Below are 11,043 nucleotides of genomic sequence, written 5' to 3' on the forward strand. Positions count from 1 at the left end.
GTATGCCCACATGTCTAGTAACATAGCGGAGTGCTCTAAATAACTGATGGATCTTCCTTCAAGGAATTTTGTCAGCGCTCCTATGCCATCTTCATGGCGTATAGACGTGTAAAGTGACGATACGTCTATAGTTGTCATTTGATATCCAGATTTCCATTCTATTTGGCTGATTTTATTTTAAAAATCCATTGTATCCCGTAGGTAGGATGGTAGTTTGGTCACATAATTCATCAAAAAGATGTCAATGAATCTTGATGTGTTTTCTAATAATGACCCAATAGAGCTCACTATCGGTCTGCCTGGTGGATTTTTGGTGGACTTATGAATTTTCGGCAGAAAATATATAGTGGCCGTAATTGGGTTATCCGTTTTAAGGTAAGAGTATTCATCGAAGTCAATTAGGCCCTTCTCCTTCCAGTTGAGGAGGAACGAGTGATATTCTTTTGTCCATTCCTCAATTGGATTGTTCTTCAATGGCTCATAATGATCTTCGTTTCCTAGTTGTCGTTTTGCCTCACTAATGTAATCTGTGACATTTTGGATTACAATATTGCCTCCCTTGTCCGAGGATTTTATTATTATTGTTGGATCATTTTTTAGTTCGGTGATTGCCCGATATTCGTCAGGGGATAGGTTCATTTTCTTTTTGTTAGGACCTTTGTTTTTCCTCGTGGTTAGTTTGACCGGTATCCTCATAATTTCTTCCACCATCATTTCGTGGAATAAGTCGATTTTTTTTCCCGGTGGTAATTGAGGACAAAATCTTGACTGTATCTTTAAACCACTTTCGCCTCCTTTATTTGTTGTTAATCCTGCAGTCCTACAAAATTCAATATCAGCCGTGAGGGGATTTTGATGTTTCTCCATACCAGATTGCTCGTCAGCTTCAAGTGACATCAATACTTTATGTGTCTGTAGATCTTTACGAGTGATTATAGAGGGAACTATATCTTCTGGTTTGCGAATATTCAACTGAGGTTTTTTCTCTAAGAAATATTTTTTTAGCTTAATTTTCCTACAGAATTTGTAGAGGTCAATGCGTGCATTGGGGATGTCGATGTCTTTGTTCGGAGAGTAGGAGAGTCTTCGGTTGAAAAGTTTTAACTGACTTGCAGTCAATTGTCTGTCAGATATATTTATGACCAGATTGTTGTTTGGGTTACATCCACTTTTTTTGAAGAATTTTTCTATTTTCCTTTTCCTTTCTTTGATTTTGTTCCTTCTTCTACTTCTCCTACTTGTGGTTTTGGTTGTAATTTTGTCTGCCCTCTCCCCCAAGCGTTGGTTCTGCCTCTCCCTCGTTGTTGCGTTATCATTTGTGCCAATTGAATCTCCCCGCGAAAATCCAGTGGGGTTGTTATGGCATCCTCATCTGCAGAGCTCACTTCTGAGCTATCAATCGCATCTGTATGTGTTGATGTTCCTGCACATTTGTCCATTACAACCCTACTTCTCAATGTGTCATACTTGCGGGCGAAGGTGTAAATTCGTCCATTGGCATAATCCATTCTGTCCCTCGCAAATTTATTTGCTTTTCGCTTCTCTACCTCTGCCTCATGTCTGTTAATTTTCTTTTCCATGGCATCTATCAGTTCTTTATTTTCTTCTGTTACAGGGATTTTTGCCAGTTCCTCTTCCAAGGCTTGGATAATGCTTGTGATCTTCTCAAGTTTCCTCTCAGCGTGTATAATTAGTGTTCTCATTAATTTGAACGAGCATTCATTGGTGTCCTGTTGCCATGATTTTATCAGATCCGGATCAAGGTCATTTAATGTGGGCATGATGAGTATACGCAGTCCTCTCGGGACTCTTTTAAACCCAATGTATTTTTCCAAAGTGGTTTTCTCCCACCATTTATTGATTTCCAATATCCGGTTCTGTTGCAATTCTCTTGTAATGTTTAATATTGTTCTTTTCTCCTTATCTTTTCCACTAGTTGCTCCTCCCATGTTGGTGCTTGTCGAAGGAGTGGTTGCATCATCATTCAACAGGTCACATGCCCTTTGTTGGCGATTCCTGGATTTCTCCGCCATCTGTGTGAAAGAGGTTACTGAATTTTCTTAATTATTTGCTCCTTTGCTTCGGTGTTATATTTTCTTTTCTTTTATGGGTTTGCCCCTTGCCGCTCTCCAGGAAGAGACAATTCCCTCTTGATCTGCTGCTCCTCTTATTTTTGCATTTGAGAAATACAATATACCATTCTATCTTATTTTACAATTTATTATACACCACGTTGGTATATTTAATTGTTCAGATAGTGACTGCCATGGGTTGTCGGGGATTTTCGCTCATCAACTAACGCTGTGGGAGCCTAACGCCTTATAGGTGATTAATGTGCTATACAATTTCTCATAACATAACACGTTACTTACAGATCTTAGAAAAGACACAAGTGCAATATGAAGCGCTATGTATATATATATATATATATATATATATATATAGTGCTCCATATACTCAAAAGAAGCTAGTCGCAGAACACTTTTTTGTACAGCAATGTCACCAGTCACCCCCTATATTGTAGTAGAGTTGAGTGGGGTAGATTGGAGTGGGGTGCCATGGAGTAGATTGGATTGCGGCAGACAGGGGTAGATTGGAATGGAGTGAGGTAGATTGGAGTGTAGTTGGGTAGATAGGAGTGAATTGGGCATAGATTGGGGTGGGATAGATAGGAGTGTGATAGAATGGGGTGGGGTTGGGTAGATATGAGTTGGGTGGGTTGGGGTAGACTGGAGTGGGGCGGGTTGGGGTAGACTGGAGTGGAGTGGGTTAAAACAGGCTAGTCGCAGAACAGTTTTTTGCAACGCAAAGTCACGGGTCCCCCCTTTGATGGACAGGGAAAGAAAGCCCTTGCAGAGGCAAGGGACTGATTGCATGAAACACAAACCCAGTGGCGGGGTAGTGGACCCCGAGTTATGGCGGAATGGAGTTAAGTAAGTAAATAAATAAATAAAACAATTTAAAATGTGCGCGCTGCATCGCAAAATCGGCGTAAATGGTTTTATTTATTTATTTACTTACTTAACTTTGTTACTCCGTAAGTCGGAGTCCACTACCCTCCCACCCTGACTCTCCCTTGCCCCGCCCACCACCCTGCAGCACTCCTTCGGCGAGCCGTCACTGCACAAACCACCTTTACTGAACAGGAACCTAGCAAATGCAACTACTGGGATCGTAGTCTGCCATTCGTCACAGGCTTCACTCCCAGCATTTGCAACTATTCATAACATCCGCAAATCAATTCTCAGCATTAATGTGGTGGGCAGGGTGGTATTTTTGTGAACAGTCTTTTTGGGTTGCATGGGATCTAAATTTATTTTGCTTTGCAAATGGGGACTGGAGTCTGATCACAGTGAATTTGTTTTTAACATAATTTTATTAGGGTTGTAAGATACACATTGTCTTGTATTATAAATTTCCATTTTTGGATTACATTTATACATGTAGATCGACAGTAGGTTCTGCCACGTTTCCTCATGACATTGCAGAGTGGAGAACAGTCTTGTGATACAAGAACCTGTGGACAGTGACACTATTATGAGCTCACAATAATCTGTACAAAAGGGGGTGGTGATGGACTGAGCATCTGAACTAATCAAACACTCACACCCAGTCAAAAGATCTGGGTTTGATCCATCACCGTTCTTTAGCCCACTCTGCCACCCCAGTTCAGACATGGCTATATGCAAATCAGTCTGACCCTGTGCCTCATGGGAACAGTCCAGCCCGAACTGCCAAGCCATGCCTTCCCTGGACCGGAAACAAGCTTCCGAGGACCGGTTTCTGGCATTACAGCCGTCTTCAGCCCGGCTTGCTTGAATCCAGTGGCAAAGTGAGCAAGGGACTCACGTCTGAGCATACCCTGCCACACTTATGGCGGCCAAAGCGGTACAAAAGGGGGTGGTGATGGACTGCGCATCTGAACCAATCAAACACTCACACCCAGTCAAAAGATCTGGGTTTGATCCATCACCGTTCTTTAGCCCACTCTGCCACCCCAGTTCAGACATGGCTATATGCAAATCAGTCTGACTCTGTGCCTCATGGGAACAGTCCAGCCCGAACTGCCAAGCCATGCCTTCCCTGGACCGGAAACAAGCTTCCGAGGACCGGTTTCTGGCATTACAGCCGTCTTCAGCCTGGCTTGCTTGAATCCAGTGGCAAAGTGAGCAAGGGACTCACGTCTGAGCATACGCTGCCACACTTATGGCGGCCAAAGCGGTACAAAAGGGGGTGGTGATGGACTGAGCATCTGAGCCAATCAAACACTCACACCTAGTCAAAAGATCTGGGTTTGATCCATCACCGTTCTTTAGCCCACTCTGCCACCCCAGTTATGACATGGCTATATGCAAATCAGTCTGACCCTGTGCCTCATGGGAACTGTCCAGCCCGAACTGCCAAGCCATGCCTTCCCTGGACCGGAAACAAGCTTCCGAGGACGGGTTTCTGGCATTACAGCCGTCTTCAGCCCGGCTTGCTTGAATCCAGTGGCAAAGTGAGCAAGGGACTCACGTCTGAGCATACCCTGCCACACTTATGGCGGCCAAAGCGGTACAAAAGGGGGTGGTGATGGACTGAGCATCTGAACCAATCAAACACTCACACCCAGTCAAAAGATCTGGTTTGATCCATCACCGTTCTTTAGCCCACTCTGCCACCCCAGTTCAGACATGGCTATATGCAAATCAGTCTGACCCTGTGCCTCATGGGAACAGTCCAGCCCGAACTGCCAAGCCATGCCTTCCTTGGACCGGAAACAAGCTTCCGAGGACCGGTTTCTGGCATTACAGCCGTCTTCAGCCCGGCTTGCTTGAGTCCAGTGGCAAAGTGAGTAAGGGACTCACGTCTGAGCATACCCTGCCACACTTATGGCGGTCCTCGGAAGCTTGTTTCTGGTCCAGGGAAGGCATGGCTTGGCAGTTTGGGCTGGACTGTTCCCATGAGGCACAGGGTCAGACTGATTTGCATATAGCCATGTCTGAACTGGGGTGGCAGAGTGGGCTAAAGAACGGTGATGGATCAAACCCAGATCTTTTGACTGGGTGTGAGTGTCTGATTGGTTCAGATGCTCAGTCCATCACCACCCCCTTTTGTACCGCTTTGGCCGCCATAAGTGTGGCAGGGTATGCTAAGACGTGAGTCCCTTGCTCACTTTGCCACTGGATTCAAGCAAGCCGGGTTGAAGACGGCTGTAATGCCAGAAACCGGTCCTCGGAAGCTTGTTTCTGGTCCAGGGAAGGCATGGCTTGGCAGTTCGGGCTGGACTGTTCCCATGAGGCACAGGGTCAGACTGATTTGCATATAGCCATGTCTGAACTGGGGTGGCAGAGTGGGCTAAAGAACGGTGATGGATCAAACCCAGATCTTTTGACTGGGTGTGAGTGTTTGATTGGTTCAGATGCTCAGTCCATCACCACCCCCTTTTGTACCGCTTTGGCCGCCATAAGTGTGGCAGGGTATGCTCAGACGTGAGTCCCTTGCTCACTTTGCCACTGGATTCAAGCAAGCCAGGCTGAAGACGGCTGTAATGCCAGAAACCGGTCCTCGGAAGTTTGTTTCCGGTCCAGGGAAGGCATGGCTTGGCAGTTTGGGCTGGACTGTTCCCATGAGGCACAGGGTCAGACTGATTTGCATATAGCCATGTCTGAACTGGGGTGGCAGAGTGGGCTAAAGAACGGTGATGGATTAAACCCAGATCTTTTGACTGGGTGTGAGTGTTTGATTGGTTCAGATGCTCAGTCCCCCTTTTGTACCGCTCACAATAATCTGGCCTACCCACTCTTGCTCAATACACCCTACACCATCGATGTCGGCCCCAACCACCCACCCTCCGTACCCCACCCACAACTCTACCCTCCCTACTAACCCATAATCATAAACATAAACTTAGCCACAGAACTCCAATCAGTCCAGTCGGGACACGCTCCTGAGGGTCAATCCCGATAATGTTCTGCAAGTGTGACCCAGGGTGGGGTGGGGTTGGGGTGTCTTCATGGACCTTCCCTGTCCCGCCCGTCCACCAAGCAGGGATCCAGTAGTTGTATCTAGGTTAACAATGGGACTGGAGCGTCTGTGGCATCTTAGTTTGTTTCTGCTTTGTACTGCTCTAGCACTTGGGCCCATTCTTGGGAAATCGGTCTTTTTCTTAATCCCCTATATTCCTCACAACTGAGCGCCTCCCCCTCTGCCACCCCCCATCTAATGAGTCTGATCACAGTGGAATGCAATCCCCTATACTGTGGCAAGCCCCTTAGTACATATGTACATACGTAAAGTATTAGGGGCCTCTCCTCCTAGCTTGCATTTTATTTACACCTAGGGTGGCCAAGTGGAAGTTTTTCAATTGATAACACTTTTCATTAGGGCATTTCAGTAGTGATTCATGAGAAGGTTTCAGTACAAGCACTCACTATCTTTGCCCTGTAAGGCTCCTTTTGTTACCTTACACTCCTTTGTATGTTGTGAAATGAGAGCCTGTATTTGCTACGTCGTTTAAAATGAACATAGTAAATAGGGTGAAAAAAGGGCTCCATGTCAGGGGACAGCACCTTTCCATCGCTAGACTTTGCTTTTATATATCTTGGAGCTTTAGTATTGGTTCGTTTTAATTGAGCCAATCTGGCCAATACACCTGATAACAATGACATGTAAAAGCAAAGTCCAGGAAAGGAAAAGTGGTGTCCAGATGACAAGGACCGAGTGTGGCTCAAAGGTTAGAGCGGCAGACCCTGATGCAGAGTTCTGACCAGGGTTCGATTCCCGCCTCGGCGGGTTCTCGGGCTCAATTTCCTCGGACCTGGTTATTCTCGCCTCGGTGCCTATTCTAATCACGGGCTCTGGGCAATAGTTTGCTTAGCCTCCACACCGGCCCCAACAGCGCTAAGGATGCCTGGCTTCACCCTGGGGGTGCCCAGGAGTGGACACTTCACAGGGAAAGCCAGGAGGGGTTCCACAGCGGTATGAGTATCAGCGCCAGGAAGCCGAATAGGTGACACCGCAAGGTGACCGTCTGGTGACAGTGCGCTCTATAAGTACCATGACATTTACATTTACATTTACTTATGAATGCAAAATAGTTTATACATCTGGCCCTAAATTAGCGATATTTAATTATTGCCCATTTTCCTCAAATAGTGTCAAGCATGGTAACCCTCTGCGCATGCGCCCTAAGTCAAGTCAAGCTCTCAGCACACTCTAAAAGAGTTGAAGTGTATTTCATATGTGTTCAGCAGGCAGTCAGGCCCCGGCAGGGCCTTTGTCCTCAGACAAGGTCACTCATTCAAATCCCAGTGAGAGACGAGATAAAGAGGCCACATCTGGTCTTGGCGCCCTGCCTTCATTCTTAGTCAGGGCTTTAAGTGGGACGAAAAAACTGGGGGGGGGGGGGCTCTCAAAGGGGCATGGCCAATGGCAATAAGGGCGTGGCTTAGAATCGGGTAAGCAAAAAATATGTACTTAGCATAGTGTGCCGCCTGACTTGTATTTTGCTGTTTCTGTCATTGCATCAACATATATGATACAAGTAACATCATACCTACAAGAAGTCAGGACTATTGGCTTTGTCAATGGTTGTTAGTTGCATACGATAAATAAGAAGTTTGTTATATAGAATATTGAGAAAACTTTCACCTAAAGCCCTGGTGACACTACGACAGTGTTGCTGCTCCTAAACTTCAAAAAAAGAAGGGAAATCCAGAGAGAAAATACTCTCGCTAAAGGATTTCCCTTCCCCTACAACACTCACCTGGCATGACGTCAAGTCATGTCGTAACTTCTCCACTAGTAAGAAGTAAGCAGTGTGAGCATGCGCACATCGATGTGCCTGTCACTGTAGTCTAGAAAAACACGTGGGGCATCTTCCTCGTACCTCTTCACAGCCGCCCGCTCCTCGCCCAGTCCTCTTTCCACCGAGTCTGATCTTATCTCCGCCTGGGTTCACAGTGAACCGATCACTGCTGGTGACGGGAAATGTTTGTTCTTAGCAAAGAAAACTCTCTGGTTTGGCGCAGTTTGCCTAACACTCCCCGTCCTGTTTGCTTCCTGGGTTCTTGTCGTGATTGAAGTCAGCCGCTGATGAAGGAAAAAGAAAAAGAAAACAAGTTCAAAGCTCACTGCCAGAAAGCTCGAGTTCGTATTCCGATAGGGCAATGTCAGCCTTTCCGGCGTCTGAGCTTGATCAAGTGGAAACATTTAATTAATTAATAAGTAATTAATACCTGTATATTCTTAAAAATGCAGACCGCACCAGGTTCAGGGGCCGAGGGGGGTAGAGGTGGGGGGGTTGGGCTTCGGCTGTACTAAAACAATGTTTGCTCTGACAGGTACTCTCTGGCGGGGGGGAATCAATTTGGCCCCCTCGCTGCTGACGGTGCAACAGTGAGGCACTTTTGCTCACAATTCAGTCCTTGTCTGATATCAGAGCGGTGACTAACCTCTCTGAACACAAACATCACCTCAGTTCACCTGCTTCTCGCTAGGGCCAAATTGTTGTCAAGGAGGAGGAATGAAAATGGAAGGCGGAGAAGAAGGAAGGGCTGGGTAGGGAGGGCGTGTTTAATTCGGGAGCCTAAAGCATGTAGAAAATAAGCATCGGCAAAGCCAAATGTCCCTTCTACGAAAGAGCTATTAGTTTCGTTATTTTTTTTTTGCCATGCGCAGCAGAGCTGCAAGTAAACCAAAAAAGTGTCCAACGGTGACCATTTCATAGCAATTTTTAGGTTTGGCGGCGTGGCGGCCCCTGGGGTTTGGCGGCCCTGTGCAGGTGCACAGCTTGCACATGCCTAAGGCCACCCCTGCCCCCTTTCCGAATTACATTTGAATTCGTGACATTGGGACGGTACACCTTAGGATACCCTCTTGACCGTCTCCTTTATTCAGAGTAGATTTGTGTTTTTTTCCCCTGGTCCTGATGAAACACCACTCATCCTTTAGGAGACTACCGACCTTTTTACCACCTTCACCCATCATCCCACACGATTTGTGTTTTTTTCCCCTGGTCCTGATGAAACACCACTCATCCTTTAGGAGACTACCGACCTTTTTACCACCTTCACCCATCATCACACACATTGAGCTGCAGCAGGTTTAATTCTCCTAGCCAGCAACAACTCTTTTAACCATAGCATCAGTGTCCAGCTATTAGAGGTTTTTGGGAGACTCATAGCTAGTTTTAACAAACTCACCACACCCACTCTACTCACTACACGGTTGCCCCATCACCACATCATATAGGGCCTCCGGCTTTCTATCCAGAAGACCTCCAGCAAAGAGCCCACCTGCGGGGCCCATTGTATATTGCAGCGCCGGCCCAACGAGGAGCTGCCCTATGATGAAGCATGACACCTCTTGGGGTGTGTAAGGGCCTATGCTCCTTACTGGAGCACTCCCCCCCCTTCCTTGTCCTTCTTACCTGGCCTCCTGGCCCCTACCCTTTACCCCTCTTTCTTCTTTCTTAGGAACTGCATAACCTTTGCTTGACCTACATGTTCCAGGGCCTGTATGCTGAACGTCGATCCTAAATGCTGTGTCTCCTGATTGTTTATACCCTCCCCCCTCCTCACACCTCTCTCGTGTTGCTTGCCTCTGCATTCCCCCAACCTCTGCATTCCTCCCTCCTCACCCACACCTCCTTCATGGTGCTGGCACCCCCAGCACTCCCCCTCCCTCCTTGGTGTTGCTGGTTCCTCTCTCCTCTCCAACACCTCCGTCATGTTGCTTCGCCCCCTGCCTCCTCACAGTGTCTGTTGTGTTGCTAACCCCCTACCACAGTACCCCCCCGCCACCTTCAACCCTCACATCCCCCTAAAAAACATTAAACAAAGCCAACTAGCTCTTGCTGGCACAAGTGCTATTTGGCTTTGTTTAATGTTTTTTAGACGTATTACACAGCAATGTGGGCTGCTTTGCAACATGGCTTAAAGAAAACAAAAGCGATATGGCGCAGTCAACAATGGCATGTCATAGCACTTTTGTTTACTTTAAGCCATGTTGTACAGCAGCTTGTGCTGCTTTGCAACATGTCCAAAAAACATTAACAACATCAATAGATCTCACATAGACGAAACCTATTGGCTTTGCCAATGCTTGTTTCATTGCTTGTGCACGACCACACGGAGGGAAGCAGGGCTTTTGAGAGGGGCAACACAGGCAAGGGAGGCTGTGATAAAAAAAAAAGCGCTATTACACCGACACCACTTGTGGGTGTCATAGCACTTTTTTGTTTATTGAGGCATGGGAGGTTACAGTGAGTGAAGAGAGGCAGGAGGGGTAGCGGGCACAACAGAGGTATGTGCAGTGAGGAGGCAACAAGGAGGGAGGGAGGACTGTGGCAGGAGGCAACACAGGGAGGGAGCGGACGGGAGGCAACAAGGAGAGGGCCAGGACAGTTCGGTGGAACCGGGACCACGAAGGCTGGGAAGGAGGTGCTAGGAGCAAACATAGGGACAACGGAGGGTGGGAGGGAGGGGTTGATGGCACACAGACGGGCAGTAGAGTGTCGACAGGTAGTAGGAACTTAGAGGCAGGTAAGTACACAAAGGAGATAGTCTAAAAAGAAGCACTCTTGTAGAGTGCTTAAAAACAAATAAAAAAGTAGCACCAAACAAAATGTGCGGTGAAAGGACACAAGCAATGCATCCATGTTTCAGGAGAGAGACAAACCCACAAACAGGGAGGAAGGCTATGGCAACACACCACTAAGAAACAAGGAAATGAGAGTGATGCTGAAGCCAAATAAACATAAGCAATGGGGGGGGCCTCTGAGCCCAATGTTCAATCAATCAATCAGGGTTTGGTAACGCAAACTACTCACCCGTGAGGGTCTCAAGGTGCTGAGGGGTGGGGGGGGGGTATGGCAGCTCAGTTCAGTTGAAAAGCCAACTCTTGAGTGCACTCCTGAATGCCAGCAGGCTTGGTGTACATCGTATTTCCAACGGGAGAGAGTTCCAGGCCATGGCTGCGGTTTAGGAGAAGTCCCTGCCTCCGTATTTGCTACGGCGGATGCGGGGGACTTCTGCCAGGGCGAAGTCGGCCGAGCAGAGG

General features: G+C 47.2%; 1 protein-coding gene across 7 annotated transcripts in view; it reads right to left on the reverse strand.

The window, feature by feature from the left end:
* The window catches only part of LOC144830245 (retinol dehydrogenase 7-like), a 176,750-nt gene extending 168,221 nt beyond the window's left edge, over positions 1–8,529 (reverse strand). For 3 of the 7 annotated variants that reach the window (XM_078688901.1, XM_078688900.1, XM_078688895.1), the window contains exons 1-2: positions 8,220–8,528; positions 7,871–8,073 (exon numbers count right to left, since the gene is read on the reverse strand). The gene's annotated coding sequence lies outside the window, so the exon portion shown is untranslated. Of the gene's footprint in view, positions 1–7,747; positions 8,074–8,219 lie in introns of those variants that run through there. The other 4 variants (XM_078688903.1, XM_078688897.1, XM_078688898.1 and 1 more) reach the window with 3 other exon arrangements.
* Positions 8,530–11,043: the final 2,514 nt, after the last annotated feature.

Source organism: Lissotriton helveticus, chromosome 1_1 (genome assembly GCF_964261635.1).
Source record: "Lissotriton helveticus chromosome 1_1, aLisHel1.1, whole genome shotgun sequence".
Classification (NCBI taxonomy): Eukaryota; Metazoa; Chordata; class Amphibia; order Caudata; family Salamandridae; genus Lissotriton; species Lissotriton helveticus.